Source organism: Nanorana parkeri, unplaced genomic scaffold (genome assembly GCF_000935625.1).
Source record: "Nanorana parkeri isolate BGI_ZX_2015 unplaced genomic scaffold, ASM93562v1 scaffold2064, whole genome shotgun sequence".
Lineage (NCBI taxonomy): Eukaryota > Metazoa > Chordata > Amphibia > Anura > Dicroglossidae > Nanorana > Nanorana parkeri.
In genome coordinates this window covers 17,460-28,868 of record NW_017308332.1, presented here as the reverse complement: position 1 = coordinate 28,868, position 11,409 = coordinate 17,460, and positions in this window count along the sequence as shown.

Sequence of the window (11,409 nt, the reverse complement as noted above, 5' to 3'; positions counted from 1 at the left end):
GGAACTCAGCACAGGGATGGTGGGAGCCCCTCATAATGGGCACAGCGGGTGTACAGACCCGGGAACTCAGCACAGGGATGGTGGGAGCCCCTCATAATGGGCACAGCGGGTGTACAGACCCGGGAACTCAGCTCAGGGATGGTGGGAGCCTCTCATAATGGGCACAGCAGGTGTGTAATGTGTTCTAATGGAAACACGCACCATTGCCAGCAAATGCTGTGACTATTCAAAACCTTAAACAAAGCCTGAGATACCCTATGTCCCTTCAGACAGGAATATAACAGTTTTTACAATACGGTAGCACTCTTCACAGAGACAAGGATACTTTGAGCTCTTATTTGTAGTGTTGAGATAAGGTTAACGATTTTACAAGATAATTCTATCCTCTATGCATTGTGCCATGTACAATATATTGTTGTTGTATAATATATGTTACATTGCATCATTATTGCTTTTGAAAAATACTTTTAATAAAGATTTATATGCTTAAAAAAATAGATAACTTTTAATAAAAGAAACTGTGAAGGAAAAATAGCCAGAAAAAAAAGATGTTACAAAACAGAGACAAATATAACAACAGTAAAATAAATGGGAATAAAAATGAGAGTACTTAACAAGTCGATGCAGGAGAAGATGGATCTGGATTAGGCTCTCCCAAACTAAGGCAAAGCGTTGGTCCTTGATGAGAATGAGCTTCTTCCTGATGGCCACGTGCGAGCTGTTCTTTCGCTGGTACAAGAGATCTCCTTGCTGCCTTGCGCAGCTGCTTTTTATCGGCCCTCTTGGGGGTGTCACTGAGCCGGCCCATGATCCGAGGAGTGAAGCAGGAGGGCTGAGGTGTTTATAATCTGCTCTCTGGTCCCTCCCAATCAGTCAATACTATAACTATCAACAAAATTTAATATTCTCACATATTATCATCTGATCAACACTAAATTGTGTGCCATGAAATTAGCTCATGATAGAACCCAAACTTAACCATTCTATGAATTGAGAAACAAATCTTTTGAGATTGGGGGTATAGCTCAGTGGTAGAGCTCCCCCCCCTCCCCCCCCCCCCCCCCACCTGCCATCCTCCCAATGAGATGCCGTGTGAGGCTTCCGCTTCAGGCTGCCTTATTATGGGGATGCTCCTGCCAGCATGGACAATCTCTGAAGTATGGCCGTGTGACTAAGGGCAAGGCTACACAGGAAGATCACTGGAATGGGGACAGTGGGGCCATTTCTTAAAGGACAACCTTTAACAAAATTGCGGTGGTTCTTTAATTACTTCAGGATTTTGAATGTTAGAGATACCGCCTAAAAAACCGCAACAAAGTTTTATGGACACACCTCTAATGTCCAGCTCCTCTCCCCCCTGCTGCTGCTCCCCTCACCTCTGTTACCAGCAATTACCCAAAATAACGGCAGGTAATTGCTTTGTATTACACACGAGGAGCGGCTGTCAAAAACACGGCTGATCCTGTGTACAATGAGAGCTGCAGATAGTCCACATGTACCATTTTGTAGATACAATGTAACAACATGCGGTTCCATCGTATTTACTATTTCATTCATATGTAGAACAAAGTTACGACTTTTCATCTACTTATTCATGAAATAGTAAATACGATGACATCAATAAAACCTGACAAGTTACTTTTTTTAAAGGACCCCTTAGGTATTATGGTACCTAAGGGTATTAAGTGGCCCCCTGGGCCTGTTGGGGGTCACACCTGAGGCCCCCTGTTTTTACCAAATTGGCTACCACTGGTCTACAGGATCAGTAATGGGATAATGGCAACATTTCAAAGGAGACCAGGGCCAGTAAGTAGAAGACTTGAGGCACATGCACTGTGAGCCAGGGTCTAGTAACACCCCTAAGCACCACACATATATCTACCTGATACGTGAAGTACACTTATTTCCTTCCCCACACCCAATGGACGTCTAACTCTACACATGCATTGTATAAGATGTAGTTGCTGAGGCTTGGGGGTGAGCTTCAATGGTCAATATGTCTATTTTATATTGGGGGGCATAAACAGTTCAGTACTCCATGTGCAATCTCTAATGTATTAGATACCCTCCTTCATTGCCCTCCCTGCTGCTGCATTCTGGAGATATCACCCTATTCACACACATTCTCACCTTTGCTCTACCGTTCTTATAATTTCCTTGGCTTTCTCCGGCTCAGTCCTAAGATACGTCTGGAACATGGAGAAGGTCTGAACGAGACTGATCAGCGCTGACAGTGGCATTGAGATCTTGGTTACAATAATTTCTATCCTGCGAAGGGATAATGGGATAAAGTGAGATAATACAGAAGAACAAGAAATGCAATCAAAACATTCCCGTCATTAGATATTTACAACCTCGATTCCAAAAAAAGGTGGAACGCTTTGTAACATCTACATAGAAACAATACAATGATTTGCAAATCTCATAAACCCGAATTTTATCCGCAATAGAAAACATATCAAATGTTTAAACTGAGAAAATGGACCATTGTAAGAACACAATGAGGTAAAAACCATCTACGTAGAAATCCCGAGACTTATACATTCATCTTATCTCAGGTCTGATCTACGACAGACAACGTATCATACGATTAAATACAAAGTAGTCCTGTGATAGAATTCCCACACCTCACTCCAATTACCGTATTTTGCGGTCCATAAGACGCACCGGACCATAGGACGCAGGGAGGTCCGGGGCGCCTTATGGAGCACTCGACAGACTGTAGCTTCTGACACAGCTTCTATGACAGAAGCTGTGACAGAAGCTGCAGTTAGTGACCGCTGAGACAGGTGGCGCTGTGATTACAGCGCCACGGTCTCAGTGATCACACAGAGCAGACGAAGAAAGTCCGTACTTCGTCTGCTCTATGGTGATCTCGATCGTCGCCGCTGCTCGGCTTTAATACGAGTGATCTCATTAGATCACTCGTATTAAACGAGCAGTGGCTCCTACTACTCGCCCGGCGCCCGAAACTGCATGTCTCTGGCGTCGGGATTCGCTCCATAAGACACAGGCACATTTTCCCCCTCCTTTTGGGGGGGAAAAAGTGCGTCTTATGGAGCGAAAAATACGGTATGTATGTTTTATTTGTCTTTATAAGCCGAGGGGTATTCACACAGCTGCTTGCACTCATTTAGGTTTTAAGATAAAGTGCAGTTTTTAGTGATCACCAAAAAAATATTTATTGTTACTCTTAAAGGAGAACTATGAGGGGGGGTGCTTTTCACTCCTCCTCATAGTTCTAGATGACCTGTGACAATGAGACTGTCACAGGTCGGCTCAGTAGATCGGGAAGTGAGGGAACACATACCGGCGTTCGCTCACCTCTCAATCCCGCCACGGCTCTCTGCCGTGACAGGGGAGGGGCTGAAATCCCCTCTCTCCGCTCCGATCCGCCAGCGCTGACTGGCGGAACGGACTGGGGAGGGGGCGGGTACAGCTGGCTCTGCCTCTAGATAGGCAGAGCCAGCTGTCACTCACGCAGCTGGGCGGATACAGACATAATTGTTGGGATCCGCTTCAGCTGCGGCGTCTCAGTATACCGCGAGCTGTAGCTTCCTATATACTGAGCCTAGGGTGACGGGAGGACGCTAGTTTGTGTCCTCCCGTTACCCTAAGGAGAACTATGGGGAAAAGCCTTAACCCCATAGTTCTCCTTTAATAAAAAGTCTAAATTTTATTCTATAATTTGTTCTGTTTAAAATGAAACATAGTTACATAGTATTTGAGGTTGAATAAAGACACAGGTGCATCAAGTTCAACCTTTGTGTGTCTGTATGTGATTGTGTATGTGTGTTTATGTGTATATGAATCTCTGTGTGGTCTAGTGTGATACAAAACATATATTTCTGGTGCAAAAGATTGCAAAGAAAAATTAGGAAAAGTTCAAATATTAACGATTAGAAAAATAGAAATAAACACAAAATATAAGGAAAATATTAGTTATTTAGGAGAAAAGCTTTACCTAACATCATGCAGATTGAAGATCACCACTCTCATCTGCAGAGGAATGAAACAGAGAAGATACAAAAGTAACAAGTTACTTTGTATCTCTATCTCCCTCTGATCAATGTTTATAAACAATGTTACTTTGTATCTCTATATCCCTCTGATCAATGTATATAAACAATGTTACTTTGTATCTCTCTATCTCCCTCTGATCAATGTTTATATACAATGTTACTTTGTATCTCTATCTCCCTCTGATCAATGTTTATATACAATGTTACTTTGTATCTCTCTATCTCCCTCTGATCAATGTTTATAAACAATGTTACTTTGTATCTCTCTATCCCGGACTGACGCTGTCGCTTACCCTTTCATTTAGGTAACTGAAGATCAGGTTTATTATTTCTTCTTGTGGCTCAATCCTGAATTTTTTTATAATTTGATGCATGCTCCTTTTGTTCAAACAGCCTCACAGACATGTTGGACTCAGATTTTACTTGTACTCGCCCAATAGGTCTGATGCCTGGCCCGATATTTGAGCTTCCGGTATCAGGAAGCCGGGCAGCGACTCATTACACGCTGCCTGGCTTCCTGATTGGCCAGAAAGCCGGCTTCATGTTCCCTCGTGACCTGCTCCATGGATCTTTGCTATATAAATAAACATACCACATAAAGAGACCCGATGGGTTTAGGGTCCCTTTGCAGAGACTCTGTCACTTTGCCCTGTATGAGTAAGATGACAGAGTCTCTTTAAAGTGAATTTGTTTCAAAGTTGAACAATTTAGATTGAGCATAAAAAAAAGTGTGAAAAATGCATAAGCGGAGGTTGCTATGTAAGAAAATAATTACTAAATCCTGATTTATAGATGGCTAAATGATAAGAAAATCTCTCATGCTTATACTTTTCAGAGGTGTGATATTGTTCTATGTACAATCCTTGTTTTATTGATTGCATGTAATATTCTACTTTTCTGAGATTGTGGGTCTGGGTTTTCATGAGCTGTAAGCCATAATCATCACAATGATGACAAATCACGGCTTGAACTATCTCGCTTTGCATGTAACGAGTCTCTCTCATATATTAGTTTCACCTTTTAAGTTGCATTAGTGAAATAAATGAACTTTGCACGATATTCTAATTATTCCAGTTTCACCTGTATATCCGCCAATATACATTCACTGAAGCTTGGGATCAGCAATTATCTCTCTGACCATGACTGCATATATAGCAATGAAAATATAAAAGACACCACTAGATGGCATGTTATATATATATATATATATACACACACACATACATACCGGTACATACATGCTAAGGGGGTTATTCACCATTGAGCCGAAGGATATAGCCGTGGCTTCAGCTAATCCTTCGGCTCACTTCGGCCGCCAAAGCCCTTCAGTTCAGCCGAACTACGAACTACGAGGGGAACCGCTTGTTAGGCTCATGTTTGTAATGATCCATCTTATGTTTGTGTTCAAGACTCCATTTTGTTCAAAAGATGCAACATTTAGATCTTATGACCTGTTGTAAAGTCTCCTAAAATGGTATAATGTTAGAAACTAGACAAGTTTAGTTCTCCAGCAGAAACCACTAGAACAGACTTGGTTCCGTTTTAAAATGGACTTTTCAGTTTGACCGAGGATTTTGCGAAAATAGTTATTAAAATGGTAAATTGTGGGAGTGACTTTGCAGTTTTACCAATACATGACAGACCTCAGACCAGCACCACTGCACGTCAGACCTCAGACCACTACCAATATATGACAGACCTCAGGCCAGAATCAATGAACAGCAGACTGGGCACTTACAATGACACATGCACAATGGCATCTCCGGGATCGGCCATCACACACAGTTTAAACCCTGTGGGACATTACCTGCACACGCACGTTAATGAGCAGCTCCTTCCATGCCAGCACACAGGTAAGTGCTCACCTTCAGCAGGTCCAGCGGCTGGGTGCAGCAGATGCGCAGGGTCTCACTAGGGGCAGATGCAGAGGGTTTCAGCAGGGCAGATGTATACTCCGTGTACCGGTTTGTGTGTGTGGATACAGGGGCCCCTGTCCCTGGTGAGGGGCCCTCACACGTCATACTTACTCATCTTTGTGTCTGTCAGGTTCCTCAGTGGTGTGCAGAGTTCGCTCTCTCAAGCAGTTCAGTGGGGGCACCGTCACCAGCTCTCAGCCTCTGACACAGGGCACGGGCCAGACACAGGTCCACCGGTGGTAAGTCTGCCCTCGGGCTGTACACTCCCCCACCCATCTCCGTGCTCTTTTCGGCCGCACCACTGCCAACCCAGTAGATGCGGCTGTGTTAAAGCGGCGATGGCAGTGTCTGGTGGGCCCGGGAGGCGGGGGACACTGCTGTCGCCGCTTTAACACAGCCGCATCTACTAGTTTGGCAGCAGCACGGCCGAAAAGAGAACAAAGATGGCGCACACAGCCGCCTCTTATCTTCTAGGCTGGAAAGGACAGTGGGGGGGTTTGGTGACAGGCCCCCTCTTGGCCGCAGGCCCTCGGGCAGTGCCCGAATGGTCAGTCCGCCCTTGGATCAGTATGCCAGCCAGGAAAGTAGCGTCTTCAGCAATGGCAGGCTCAATATTTCTATACAGATTTACTGGAACATACGCTGTCTGTATCCTGGTAGTCGTGTGAGAGGGTCTTTTTCCTGTTTTGTCTGACCCCCACACCTCTTTATATGGAGACAATGAAAAGTGACTTTCAGTTCTTTGTTTCTATCTACGGTGATCACTGGCTGGGCCAAGACTCGTCTCTTATGTACAATGATAATAAAATAACATTATTTTCTGATAAAAGTTGTCCCACATTTCCAAACACACATCAAATGCAGGAAAACAACGGACGTCTCCTCGTGATTTGAAATCTCAATCCTTGGGCTATAATATAGGTGTCTCCTCTTCTACTATTGATTCTCTAAGATATAAAAAAAATGGAAACATAACAGGAAGACTGAGATCCTCTTGTATCATCAGGTGTGCAGATCAAGCCACTGGGGCCCCTGAGGGGCAAATGAAATAGTGACCCAAAACAACTTTGCTGCCTTTTTTATTGACCTGCAATGATCACAGTATATACTTGTCTGTCCGGCTCTCTGTTCCTGGAATCTGTTCTCTTGCAGAGCAAATCTGCCAGAAATTCTTCACATTTGACGTGCTTCTTGATGTGCCAAATGTCTGCTTCCGCCATTGTGTGCTGCATTTCCATCCTCTGCCCCTACATCACTACACGACACAGTAGGGGGCAGCTGATGGGAGCACAGCGCATGTTGGGGGGGGGGCACAGGTATCTGACACAACCAGAGGTAAGTACAATGTGGAGATTCTGCTGGTGGCTTTGCTCTGCAATACAAATAGCAAGTGTGGTGTTGCGCTAAGTCTTTGAAAAACAGTGATCTGACTGACTAATGATCTATTGGGTCACGGGTGTGAAGACAAAGTGTTCACACCCAATAGAATAGATCATTAGTCAGTCAGATCACTGTTTTTCAAAGACTTATCGCAACATACTTGCTATTTGTATCACTCAGGTTTTTAAACCACACATTGTTGCGGCTGGTCTGGTTAGGGTTACTTCTTCTCAGCACAATTACACAGTGTTAATTGCTCTGCAATAGATGGAAGATTTTAGGAATGGGGGATGGGACAGGTAAGTTTAAACAGTCTTCTTCTACACAATATTTTTTTCATATTAATTACAAAGGCAACAGAATCAATTTAACAATTCATTAATTACAAACATGGAAATTTGGGATCAACTTTAGCACATAAGGAAGCCACAAAAGATCCGGTCACCACAACCTGTCCTGAATGTTCTAACATTGCTATTTTCTAGTGCTGACAACATGTCCCAGCATGCCATGTTACCAGTGCTGTATAAAATGGATCAGGTTGGCCTGGCACTCTGGGACTTGCAATTGCACAGCAGCTGGAAAGCCACAGGATGGGGAAGGCTGCCATTCAGGAACTACAAGTGCCACCAACTGCACCGTATGCTGGAACTTGCAGTTGCACCGCACCACAGAATGAAAAAAAGCTATTGTTGGGAAACTACAAGCCCCAGCATGTCTCAGCGGCCCATGCCATGCATTATGGATCTGGCTAGCCTGGCAGGACTCATACTTCCACAGTGGCAGGACAACCATTGAATGGGGAAGGGTGATTTGGCTGAACTACAAGCCCCGGCATGCTTTGCCACCCTCTATCATATGAGGCAGGTCACTCTGGGACCTGTAACTCCATAGCAGAAAGAGGGCACTATTGGCGGCTCAGTATACACATACATCATTGTGGTGCAGCTAATACGGTTATCCTCATTCAATCACAAATTTTAAAGCTAGCCATGCACTGTACAGTCTAATTGTACAATAACCATTGTATCTGTTGCCTCACGAGGTGCCTGGAGCGCCGCCCACCGGAGCAGAAGTGACGCGACGCTCTGCGTGACGTGGTAAGTAAAAAAAAAAAGTGACAGCCTCTCCAGCCCCGCCGCACAGCCGTCCGTACATGCTGCGGGTGGCAGAGCGGTGGGGAAGGAGCGTAACTATCTCGGGGGGGGGGCACCATCTTCTTCCTCTCTGCCCCCCCCCCCAATAGGCGGAACGCCAGGGCCCGGTCGCAATCGTGACCACTGCGTCCCTGGTAGTGCCGCCAGTGCTGGAATTTGTACTCCTGTATAGCTGGTGGTATTCTGCGTTCCTGTACAATCATTATACAGTTATGCAGAATACCACCAGCTATACATTTTACATAAAGTCAGCATACCACCCCCACAGTCTCCCATTTTGGGAATTTTCAGCACCTTGGAGCAGTGCCGCCCTGGGAATTGCTTGGAAGATCTCCTATCAATAGCTAATAAGCTATGAGCAGCAACATCCTCAATGGTAATAACCGCAGCATAATTAGGGATTTCCCACTGACTTGACTAAAGGCGGCACACCCTATTAATAAAACATCAGTGTTTATTCTGGTTTGTATACAGTTCATAATTGCACTCAACAACAGCAATTAGATGGCTGCAGAGACTATTAAAAACCTTTTTCCTTCATGGGGCATGCACAGTTCAATCACGTACATAAATGTCTGCTTGCTATGCCATGCCTGCTACCTTGGCCTATGTTGAAAATGTAGTATTTGGCCCAAAGCAGTCAGACACAAACTGTTCTTGGCAAGTGTGAAATGCATATATTCATTATGTGCATTATTTTTACAATCGATTTTACTAGACGACACGTTACATAACAAATACATAAATAACTTAAAGATTAACTGATACAAAAAAACAAAATGGAGTTATGTACTCATCACAAAATCATTAAATGTGTTTTTAAATGCAACTAGTATCTGACCCTGACTTGGTATCAGCCGCCTATAATTTAAGGTATTGTACAACTCAGACTGGGAGAGGGAGATGGGGCACCAGGGGCCAATTAGGTGTGCTGCTGTAAATGTGTACAGACAAAGGAAACCCTTACAGGAATAGAGAGCAGGAAGCATTGTCCAATCCCAGGCTGAGCAGGTGACCTGTGGTTGTATTAGCCGCCAACCTAGCTGTTCCGTGCTAAATCTCAGGACTCCTAAAATCCTGCATATAGGTGATATCCCATATATTCATTTCACTACTATGCATTCATTTTTAAACAATGTGTGAGAAATGTATTCAAATCATATAAAAGTAAAAATAAATAAATAATTTGTCTACTTTAAAAACTAGCATTATGTTGTTGTATTCATGCTTTCCTTACAACAAATGTATTATCAAGGTTCCTGACAACACCACGTACAAGTTTTTATACATACAGATTTTATTGGAACAGACGCCACTATATAAATATTAGGGATGCACCGATACCACTTTTTTAAGACCGAGTACGAGTACCGATACTTTTGATCAAGTACTCGCAGATACCAATTACCGATACTTTTTCTTAAAGGGACAGGTCACATTTTTTCTAAAGCAATACAAACTAATGCTTTAAGGTCACTTTCTTAATATTATGATTCATGAGATGACGATGGAGCATGACGCCGGCTTCCCGGGCCAATCAGAATGCCGGGCGCTGCGTCATTACACGGCGCCCGGCTTCCGGATTTGCTAGCTTCCTGACCAATCGGGAAGCCGGGCAGCGCGTCATTGCAGGCTACCCGGCTTCCTGATTGGCCGGGAAGTCGGCTCCATATACTCGGTATCGGCACCGATACCGATACTAGTTTCGGTATCGGTGTATCCCTAATAAATATATATATATTAATAAGGTAGTAAAAGTAGAATATTGGATTATTTTGTAACTTTTAGTTTATTGGCCATGTTCAGCTGGAGGACAATTATCTCATTATCAGTCCCAGACCATCTTTGTCAAGTGCTAATTGATTTGTGATCTGGAATTAGTGGGTTAAGGTCCCCACACACCTTACGATAATCGATGGAAATCCCGCGATCGTACGATTATCGTAAGGTGTGTGGAAGCCGTGCGACCTCTCCTCCTGTACGGTCGCACGAGTTTAAACTTACGGACATGTTCGAAAACCCGCCGAGCATCGTACGATGTTCGGCGGGTTTGTGGCATGTCCGTACGATAAACAGCCGTACGGGCCCGTTCGGCATTGCGGTCTTTGGAAGCCCGCCCCTCAGGGGGCGTGGCTTGCGATCATCGCAAGTACGATCTGCCTATGCAAGATAGGCAGATCGTACTTTTTTTAAGTACCTTACAACCATCGCAAGACTTTTGTTTGTGGTTGTAAGGTGTGTGCCCAGCCTTAGGATAGCTGCCATAAACAGGTCATTAGGTTGTGCCTGGACCCAACTCAGGTAATTCATGTTTTTACCCTGCGTACAATAAAGTCCATTATCTGTGGAATGTAAAGAATTCTTTTTGGAGAACTTTAACTCCGTACTATGGAGATTTGGTCTGTACTTTATTTAATCATATCAATATTGTCATTTTCATACGAATGATCTTTTATCCAACTTCTATTAGTTGATGGAGTCAAATTGATTATTGATTTTGACCAAAGTCGCAGGTGCGGTATGGAAACGTTTTCCTGAATGAACGGGATTCTAACAGTGAATGTGATTTTTGTTCGACAGACTCCATTGATTCCAAAATCGAATAAAACAATACAAAAACAATAAAACAAAATGTAATTAGACCTTTGTTAAATGTCTGATGGCGTTATCGGGTGGTAAAGAAAGCTTTTTTGTTGATAAAGAAAGATCATTCTTTCAGGAATCTGTGCTGAGTATAGCCGGTCTCTGAAAGAGTTTCCAGTAGAGGTGCACCGAAATGAGAATTTTAAAACCGAAACAAAACGAAATTTAAAAAAAATGTCAAGCTGAAACCAAAACCGAAAATGTTTTTCATGAGTGGACAGGAGGGGATGTAGATCACTTCCCATTCATTCATTAAAAATTGAGGATATAGTAACCATACCATGTCCCCAA